At 39.7% G+C, this 10564-nt stretch overlaps 1 long non-coding RNA gene across 1 annotated transcript; it reads left to right on the plus strand.

Moving 5' to 3' along the window:
* The first annotated feature begins 7951 nt into the window (after positions 1–7951).
* Positions 7952–10291, plus strand: LOC137020261 (uncharacterized). Its single transcript, XR_010895168.1, has 3 exons — positions 7952–8084; positions 9217–9269; positions 10098–10291. It is a non-coding gene; the product is annotated as an uncharacterized lncRNA (long non-coding RNA).
* The last annotated feature ends 273 nt before the right edge of the window (positions 10292–10564 follow it).

Below are 10564 nucleotides of genomic sequence, written 5' to 3' on the forward strand. Positions count from 1 at the left end.
ATATTATGAATCATCATTATTATTAGTAGTGCATTTACCAGCTCTGCGGGGGACCACGGGTGGTGATGCTCACTTTCTGAAATCAATGCCTTGGGCAAATCAATAACTTGCTGTAAAGATCATCTACTAAATAAATCATCTGTCAAGACTCTTAGATCTGCTAACAACTTTTACCTCATACAAAAATATAGCAGTGAGTTCAGCAGTGAGTTTAAGATGAGTTATCAATATTTTTGGTCTGTTTTACCCAGAAGAAACAGACTGTAAAGTTGAAATGTACACATCTCAGTTCATTTTGTAATCTTTTATGATTACACTAGCATACAGATGTCCTCAAAGCTAAGACACATGGAGTAAAATTTACAGTCTTACTCAAAGACTGTAAATTGTGAAAACGTAGATTTGAGACCTAATATGTTAAAGAACAGCATGGGGTGATGAGGTATCAGGCTTAAAGGGATACTCCACCATTTTTTTTCATATTAAACTATGTTATTCCCTTAACTAAGACGAGTTGATACATACCTCTCTCGTCTCAGTGCGTGCACTAAATCACTCTGTCTTGCGGCGAAACTTTGTTAGCACTTAGCTTAGCCCAGTTCATTCAATAGGGGCCAAGCAGAGAAGCTACCAAACACCTCCATGTTTTCCCTATTTAAATACAGTTACTCGAGTAGTGTAACTCGACTTAGGACGGTGACACAAAACAAAACGTTGCGCTTTTCTAAGCATGTAAAATGGATAACTATATTGTATGTCGGGAGCACTTTGACTTGGCGCAGTAATATCTTCACTCGTGAAAAGTCCTCTCACCGGCCCCCGCTCCCTCTCCTGTAAAAGTCTCGTTGGTTCTATTGACGGAAATGAGAGAGAGGAGGAGAGGGAGCGGCAGGATGGGAGGAGGATTACTGCGCCAAGTCAAAGTGCTCCCGAGCACTTGCTATGGTATTCCGCCATACAATATAGTTATTCATTTTACACGCTTAGAAAAGCGCAACGTTTTGTTACACTACTCGAGTAACTGTATTTAAATAGGGAAAACATGGAGGTGTTTGGTAGCTTCTCTGCTTGGCCCCTATTGAATGAACTGGGCTAAGCTAAGTGCTAACAAAGTTTCGCCGCAAGACAGAGCGATTTAGTGCACGCACTGAGACGAGAGAGGTATGTATCAACTCGTCTTAGTTAAGGGAATAACATAGTTTAATATGAAAAAACGGTGGAGTATCCCTTTAAAGATCGGAGCTAGTAACCAGACGGTTGCTGGACTGCTTACTCCTGGTAAGGAGCAGTCACTACAGTGCCATTGAAAAAGACACTTTAAATCAGGTGTCACCAAAGAATAAAAAATAAGTTGCTTTGGATAAAATAAATAAATAAATAAATCTTTGTGGCAAGCGAGACGAGGCAGAGGACCATGAAAAACAGAGCCAGTGGCGTGATTGATAATGAGCTTCACCTGCGTGACACACCGGTCTCGTATCTCACGGCAGAGCTTCGGAAGCATAAAAGGAGGAACTAAGATGGTGAAGGATGAGAGAGGACCAGGGCTGGACATTTTACGTTATGTTTTGTTTACCCAGTAATCATTGGCCTGACGGCAATTTTGTGTCCCTGGCCAAAAATAGTTGTGGTAGGATGGCATAAATCATTAAAAATATGAAACAAAGAATATTTCCTAAAAAAAAAAATGCATTCAGATACATTTGCACATGTCTACAATTCTCTGGGGTTGCATGTATATTGTTACTTTGACTTTTAGCTACGTGTAGTATATATTTTAATTAATTAATAAGATAACGTCAAAAACTTCTGTTCAAATTTCATTTTGGAATTATTTTTCAACCATGACGGGACGTCTCGGAGGGACGTCTTTTCAATAGTCATTAAACGTCCAAATGTTTGCTCGGTTATGTGTGTGCGGCAGTCGTCCGTGAGGAGTGCCATTTTTACTTTTGTTTTGTGTTTGTTTATTATTAAAGTAATGTTGAACGTTCGTCAGTCCCCGCAGCCTGCTAAATTACTAATTACTAACAGTAAAACATAACCTTCATAACACATTCAGAAAGAAGAAAGATTATTCCAAATAAGGTTAATTAAAGGATTAGTTCACTTCTGAAATAAAATAATTTACTCACCCCCATGTTATCCAAGATGCTCATGTCTGTCTTTCTTCAATCGAAAAAAAAATTAAGGTTTTTGAGGAAAACATTCCAGGATTTTTCTCCATATTGTGGACTTCATTGGGGTTCACCGATGGAAGGTCCAAACTTCAGTTTTAGGGCATCATTTCATTATACAAGACCCTTATTCCTCGGCTGGGATCGTGTTGAGCCCTTTGAAGCTGCACTGAAACTGCAATTTGGACCTTCCACCTGTTGTACCCCACTGAAATCCACTATATGGAGAAAAATCCTGGAAAGTTTTCCTCAAAAACCTTAATTTCTGTTTGACTGAAGAAAGAAAGACTTGAACATCTTGGATGACACGATGACACATTTTAATACTGAAGTGAACTAATCCTTTAACCAAGAAGTGGCTTATTCACCCTTATGACTGCTGAAAATAAATCTCAGGATTCACAACAAAATAATGCATCGTCAACCAACATTTTTGAATCACATGCTCAAATTAACATCACACACTATAACCAAATGAATACACACATTTGACTGGCGTTTTCTTTAGCATCTCTTAACAGCGATAAAAGTATCATAAAATCCTTGGCTGATTGTATTTCAACAGCTCTTACGTTACTCTGCGTTAAGTACGACACCCTGAGGCCTGACAATTTTATGCTAAAGTTTATTGGCTGCAGTAAAAGACAAGTGAAAACCTCCTGCCCTTGTCATCTTTAGCAGGGAATTCGTCCCGTCCGTGTAAATGTCTATATAACTTACAACCTCGTTTGCTTTCAGTACCATCATGACACCTGCATTCTGCACCACTTACGAAATGTGAGCCTATAATGTCTTGACAGGATGGGAGGGAAGGGTTATGAGTCTCCTCTGGTGTGTTAGGTCATCATGACAAACTGCATCTCCAGAGCATGTCAAACAGCTTCAATTCATACTCTTGCTCTCACCTGAATGCAATCTTAAGTCCTTGAATTATGGATTTTTGAGGAAAGTCACAATAGCAGCTAAATTCACACTGTAATTTACCCACAAATACACTCTTGAGCAGACTTAAAGACATGGGCAATTGAAACAGCTATTACTGGAGTCTGACCTGCTGCAACAGAATCGTTCAGAGAAACTGATCCAAAACACACAGAAAAGATTTTCTTTTTTTTTTTTCTTTTTTTTGCTGTTATAGCCAGTAACTCGTATAATGTTTGTGTTTTTTAAAAATTATACACATCTAACCGTGCATCAGTTTATCAGCATTCTATATTAATGCACCAAGTTACTTCAGTGCTTGGCAAAGTGAAGAAAAAAAAAAAAAAAACATACAAAGACTTACAATAATTGGTAAGGTAATAAATTTAACAATTTATTAAGCATTAAAAGTGATTTTAACAGTTAAATACGTTTTTAATTTGACATGCTTCAAAGCATGGGGGGGGGGTGTGTGCTGTATATTCTGCTTCTGATATTCCTTGAGCATTCTGATTATTAGCTGTTCTAGAACTCTAGCTGTAAAACTTTTGCAATCAATGCAGCCTGAATCAGGTACAGTAAGCGACTGTTGAAACACTGTTGAAAACATTGCTGAAAACTGAAATCAACACCCAAACAAAGAATTTTGTGAATATTTGCTAGATGTCTGTTCTGTGTGTATGCTGAAACAAGATGTGTTTGGTCCTAGCTGTGTGTAAATTGGAGAAATAAACAAAGTGGATCAGACCAATCAGACTGAGCACACAACACTCTTGTAGCCAATTAGATCTGCAATAGGGGGCATATACACTCATGATGGGGGAGGAACCAGAGTGAGCAAGCGGGACATTTGTAGAAAGACTGTAGAAAAAAATATTTTTTTTTACCTGAGATTTGGAGTCAAATTAGAGAGGTGTAAAAATGACATTAGAAAGGCAGCATCATTATTTTACTTTTACACAAAGATTGGTAGGTCTAAATCTGTCGACTTTAGCAATCTTCATTATATGCCAACAGTGACAGTTCAAAAATGGCAAAAAGCACTTCTTTTGTTTTTTGCCTCAAGTTTGCATAATTGTAACTCTAGTTTCACAGACAGGGCTTAGCCTAAACCAGGATTACGCCTTAGTTCAATTAGGACATTTAAGTAGCTTTTATAGAGATCGCTAAGACATGTGACCAACTGGGTGGCAACGTCATCAGAACGCAAAGAATTATGGGTATGTTTGGCCAGTTTACATGGGCTGGTATTGCAGGCTAGTGTTCTGACATGAAAATAATTAAACATTAGCGTGATAAACAGAATATAATCCTACAAAATGCAGCGGGCTAAAGAAAACATTGTCGGACCATACCACCTAAAACTAAATCCTAATGCAAAGACGAGATATGACGAGAAAATTAAGGGAATCAAAGGACTGGATCCTTAAGAGCAGTGCGACTGGTCAACCGTCAAACTGTTGCCCAACTTCCAGCACCCATATATGTGTATATGTGTATATATATATATATTATATATTGTAACGAGGTTAGTAGATATGGGAAGAAGGAGGCTGGAACCGGCGAACATTCAACAAAACTTTAATATAAAATAAACAAACAAAACGAAAGTAATGCCGGCAGACCCTCGCGGACGTCTGCCGGCCACACAAACATAACAAAACATAAAATAAAGTCCAGGCCTGGTCCTCTCTCGTCTTTCATTGTAGTCGCTCCTCCTTTTATGCCTCCGGAGCTCCTCCGTGAGAGACTCGAGGCCGGCACGCCTCGCAGGTGACGCTCATTATCACTCGCGTCACCGGCCTCGCGCCGTTCCCTCACGGCTCTCGCCCGCCCTGCTCGTCACATACCCCCAACGCCCCTCGCAGGCCGGGGGGTACCTCCGAGACTGCGCTCTACTCCCCCCCGGGGCCTGTCTCGGCGGCCGCAGCACCTGGGGGTAAGGACAGACGAGACGAGAGAAAGGAGACGGAAGCAAGGGGAGCGACAGGACGAGAGAGGGGAGAGAGGAAAAAGAAAAAAAAAATCTTGGTCCGGTTCCCCGACACACTGCCGCTTGGTCCTCAGCCTGCCGAGAGGCTCTTCTTCGCGGTGCCATGCGGTGGCACTGGACGCTCGGTGGACGGCCCGATCCTCGACCGCCTCCTGGCGGCCGGCGATGGCTCCTCCGACTGAGGGCAGCCGGCAGCGAGTCCCCCGTTCCCTGCTCCTCCCCTTTATGGCGGACGGCAGCAGGCTCCGGCCCACGGCGAACGGCGGCGACTCCTCCGCTCCCTCTTGGACGGCAGCCACCCCACCTCGTCCCAGGGGCACGGCCTCGAGCTCTCCGTCCCACCTTTCACTAGGCTCCAGTACCACCGCTTCGGGCAGCCTCTCGCGGTCTTCACTCCCGCGCTGCCCGAACTCCGCAGCACCGCGATCCCCCTCAGCAGCGAGGGCTCTCCGACAGCATGTCCCTCCTTCCTCCCGGGTTTCGGCACCAATGTAACGAGGTTAGTAGATATGGGAAGAAGGAGGCTGGAACCGGCGAACATTCAACAAAACTTTAATATAAAATAAACAAACAAAACGAAAGTAATGCCGGCAGACCCTCGCGGACGTCTGCCGGCCACACAAACATAACAAAACATAAAATAAAGTCCAGGCCTGGTCCTCTCTCGTCTTTCATTGTAGTCGCTCCTCCTTTTATGCCTCCGGAGCTCCTCCGTGAGAGACTCGAGGCCGGCACGCCTCGCAGGTGACGCTCATTATCACTCGCGTCACCGGCCTCGCGCCGTTCCCTCACGGCTCTCGCCCGCCCTGCTCGTCACATATATATATACATATGAGAGAGAGAGAGAGAGAGAGAGAGAGAGAGATTTTAAGCCCCCTCATAAACACTCATTTGTCCTCCTGAGTTGCGCTGAATCAGCTCTAGAATCTTTATTAGGACGCTGCAGCATAGCGTTTAATGCCGTAAGATCTGGTCAAACAAACGATTGTCTGAAAGCGGTGTCAAATAAATATCTGATATATCATTGGTTAAAAACGTAAACAAGCCGGCTGGCTACGTCATATCATCACGTTTTGTATATGTATTTCTGTTATTTCCAGAAGTCCAGAATTTTTATGATTTCAGGCACTGTGCACTTTGCAAGACTTTTTTGAAACAGACATCACAATGTCTTAAATAAATACAAATACTGTGAACAAACACTTTTTGCCTCTTCTGTTACACATAGGTCTACATCAAATTGTCCGGCAATGAATTCTTTTTCAGAATCACTGTATCATGATACCATCGATATAATGGACAAAATTGTATTACGAGTACATTGTAGTCGCGAGTACATCAGAGTCCTATGCAATTATTCTTGCCTCACTAAATTCCGCAAAGTGTCCTCCTTTTTGGTGTTATGGAAATGACCACCATATATATATATATATATATATATATATATATATATATATATATATATATATATATATATATATATATATACATATATTATTTTACACACAAATGTATATTTACACACAACTACATGATAGTAAGTGTTAGTGCATACACACACGAAGTTTTCAGTAACTTCAAGTCGCTGCAGCAGGCCCAGGTTTACAGATGGATGGGTCCAGAACCTGGAGATTGTAAAAGTGGGGCAGAAAACCGTCTTCCGTTCAAAGGTATGCTAATGTTTTTAGCACACACTCCTCGCTCTCTCTCATCTATCTGCGTGCAGTCAGAATTCAACAAACCAGCGTGTGTGTGTGTGTAAGTGTAAGTGTGAGAGAGAGAGAGAGGCGCGGACGCGATCGAACAGTGGAAACATAAAAACATACTCCGTCATTTTGTTCATACAGGACATCTTTCAAACTGCAAAGTGTTTACTTATATTTGTGTACACACAATAAAACACAACATTGTGCTTTTGTCAAAATGTAAACTTGTCAAACTGTAATCTACAACTGTCACCCAACCAAAATCTCACACACACGCTGGTTTGTTGAATTCTGACTGCACGCAGATAGATGAGAGAGAGCGAGGAGTGTGGTGCTTAAAACATTAGCATACATTTGAACGGACGACAGTTTTCTGCCCCACTTTTACAATCTCCAGGTCCTGGACCCATCCATCTGTAAAAAAGACCTGTGCCTGCTGCAGCGACTTGAAGTTACTGTATAAAACAGCAGGTAGACGGCATCTTGAACACTGCGTTCTTCCCTCCATGCAAAGAAGTCTGGCGCCTTGTGTATGCGTGTGTATGTTTGTGCCGCGGATTCCCAAAATGCTTTGCGTTCACCACCGGGAATACGTCATGATGACGACACATTAGCAATCTCTGTAAATGTTCACTAGGGGAAAAAAAATAAAAAATTCTGGTGTGCATCTTGAGACAAAACAATGGCACTGACATATTTTAAGATATGTCTGTACAAGTTATTTTTAGTTAAAACGGCTCAAACATGCATTTTAGTCTAGGACTAGCTTAAGCCTTGTTGGTGAAACCAGGGGGAAAAGTAATAAAGAACTTAATATCCTTTTAGTTTCTAGTTTTTAACAGGCTTTTCTTTTGGTATGTTCATTTTAAAGGTCATCGATGATTCAATCCCAGAGATTTGGACATGTTAATGTGGCTCCATGAGTAAACTGGTCAATTGTAAACATATTCATTGGTCAAAACCCAAATGTGCACTGAAAAAAGTGAAACTACTGTGTTGTTCATTTAAAGTGCATTTTTACATTGGACTAAGTGAAAATCATGGTTTCTGGTTTAAACCTGTTTTTTTCAGTTTGCCTTAAAGCAAATAACGAAGCCCCTAGAACAAATTAAAAACAACAATTTGACTTAAGTAGTATTTTTACTTTAAACCAGATGTTTTCATGTCACGTGACCACATGACGTCACATCATCTAACTGCTCGCGCCACCAGCCAGCATTTTGCCATCCGCCATTATCGCTTCGAGTCTGAAGACGGTCCGTTGCCCAGGAAATCTTTTTAGACAAGGTAAGCATTCGAAAATGTGTTATTTTAACGAAAATAAGTGTTTTTCATTCACATTTATGGTTAGTGGCAGGATGGACAATTAGGTTATTTCTTTACAGACAACTGTGTTTGTGCACATGTTAGCTAAAGCTAGCCAAACCAAACCATGCTATCGCAATACGCATGTTGCCTCAGTGTGACAAATACAAGGTTAATTTAATTTTTATTTCACTGTGATGTGAGGAAAATATAATTGTAATTTAGTGTGATAAGGCTCGTTTGTCTCTAACAAAGTTAGTGCTCGAATAAACTACAACAGCTTTCTCACATACACTGCAGCCGTCAAATAATCTAACGTTGGTTAAACATTGACCGCGGGAGCTGTAACGTTATATGAGACGTTAATTGTAATGTCGGAATCAGTTAATGTTCGTTTGAGCCTATTTGTGTATAGAGTCGGTAATTGTTTTTTTTTTTCTTTTTTTAAACGGAAAACAATTATTCGGATTTCACATAGGCAAACGGCTGAAGCGGTGCCAGTTGTTGGAGGTGCGTTTCCCAAAAACATTGTTACATCGTCCAACTAACATCGCAAGTTCTGTCGTTACTAACTTAGTTAAATGATTCTGTGTTTCCCGAAACCATAGTTCAAACGAACATTCACAAAAAGCATCGCAAACTTGTGTGGTTGGAACGACAGCTTTCTTGTTTTTTACGACATATGGACTTAATCATTATCTTGAGCAAAATAAGCAAGCTCTCATTAAGTACAATGTATATCTTTTATTTTGAATATATACAAATGTCATTTACATATTTTAGTTTGTCAAGAGATTTTAAGCACCGTTTTGAAGAGTGCGCATGTGTGTACGTGCTCTTTACGCAAGTAACGTTAAGAGATTGAATCTGGAAAGCAAAATGACTAAGAAAAATGAAAGTTATTAATAAAACTTACTGAATTAGAAAATGAGTTCTGATTGACAAGGAAGAATTCATATTCCATTGTTTCTCCTGTCAGCATAATGCAGTTTAGTACAATATCACTACAAAAGTAGGGACTAATTAATAATTACAGTCTAGTGATTATGGATAGTGCTAATTGCCCCAACAAAAAACTAAGATGTGAAATCTCAACTTTTCCTTTGTTTTACAGGTTGGATTTTGTTCCCTGGAAATTCCAGAATTTTGCCCTAATTGCTGAATTTGGTGAGTACCAATGTAAACATCTGTGAACATTATTTTTATGTTGTAAATAGGAATCACTAACACTAGAGAATAGCTTTTAAATGACCACAGAGTAGTGTCGTCACGGTACAAAAATTCCAGTAGTCGGTACCGATACCATGAAAATTTTATGGTTCTCGGTACCAATTTGGTACCACAGTAAAATTTATTGGAACTATTTTACTATTTTATATAGCCTATTTTAAAAACATTAAATATGATTTGGATTGTGTGTGTATATAGGCTACCTCAATTAAATAAATTTTGAAATATAAAAATAAATAAATAAATAATTAAATGCTCAAACATCCATTGTGTACTGTTGAAAAAAACAGCATATGCTGGTAAGGTAGGTTTTAAAGCTGTATGCTGGTCAAACGCTGGTCCTAAACTGGTCTTGCTGGTCCATACTAGTCCTAAGCTGGTCCTGGACCAGCATAAACCAACTCAAACCACCATACCAGCTTCAAAACCTACTTTACCAGCATATGCTCGTTTTTTCAACAGGGGTAAAAGACGAATTTGTGAATATGAATTTAAATTTGTTTAAAATAAACACATTAACAACTCTATTTTGACAATTCTGGTTAAAAAAAAACTGCTAAGACAGCATAAGGCCTTATCAATTTGACTTAAACAAATATTCAGAATTTACTAAATAATATTGACTGTGAAATTTCTTTTCTTTTTTTTAACCAGAATTGTCAAAAGACAGTGTTGTTAATCATTTAATTTGTGAATATGAATTTAATGTAAGTTATGACCAATTTTGTACTGCAACTAATATTATTGTTTTCTTGTTTTGACTAGATCCTTTTGGATGGGCAGACATGGCAGTCAAAAGGCCAGCCAAGTTGCGTGTTATTCTGAATCCTGATGACACCAGGAAGCTAGTTTTGCCTGGTGGAATTCCAGAGTCAATGGAGCAGCTTATGGATGAAGTTAGGAAAGTGTGTGGGTTAAATGGCAATTTCAGACTGCAGTACCAAGACAGAGATTTTGGAGATGCAGTGAACTTGACATCTACTGTGGAACTTGAGGATTTGACAACTGTCAAGGTCATCCCAATATTTGATGTTAGATGTTTTATTGTGCTTTATTGTGTGTAGTCTAAGTGTGAAGCTCTAAATATTGGAGAAATTTGGATACAGGATGTTTTATTGTGTTAGATCTTGTATTCAAAAACCTTTTTAAAACCATTTTATTTTAATGTTTTTTCCATCTATTGTTGATAAAGGCTAGTCTAACTGGCAGCAAAAGTCATTTGGCTTTATTTA

This window comes from Chanodichthys erythropterus, chromosome 5 (assembly GCF_024489055.1).
Source record: "Chanodichthys erythropterus isolate Z2021 chromosome 5, ASM2448905v1, whole genome shotgun sequence".
In the NCBI taxonomy this organism is placed as follows: domain Eukaryota; kingdom Metazoa; phylum Chordata; class Actinopteri; order Cypriniformes; family Xenocyprididae; genus Chanodichthys; species Chanodichthys erythropterus.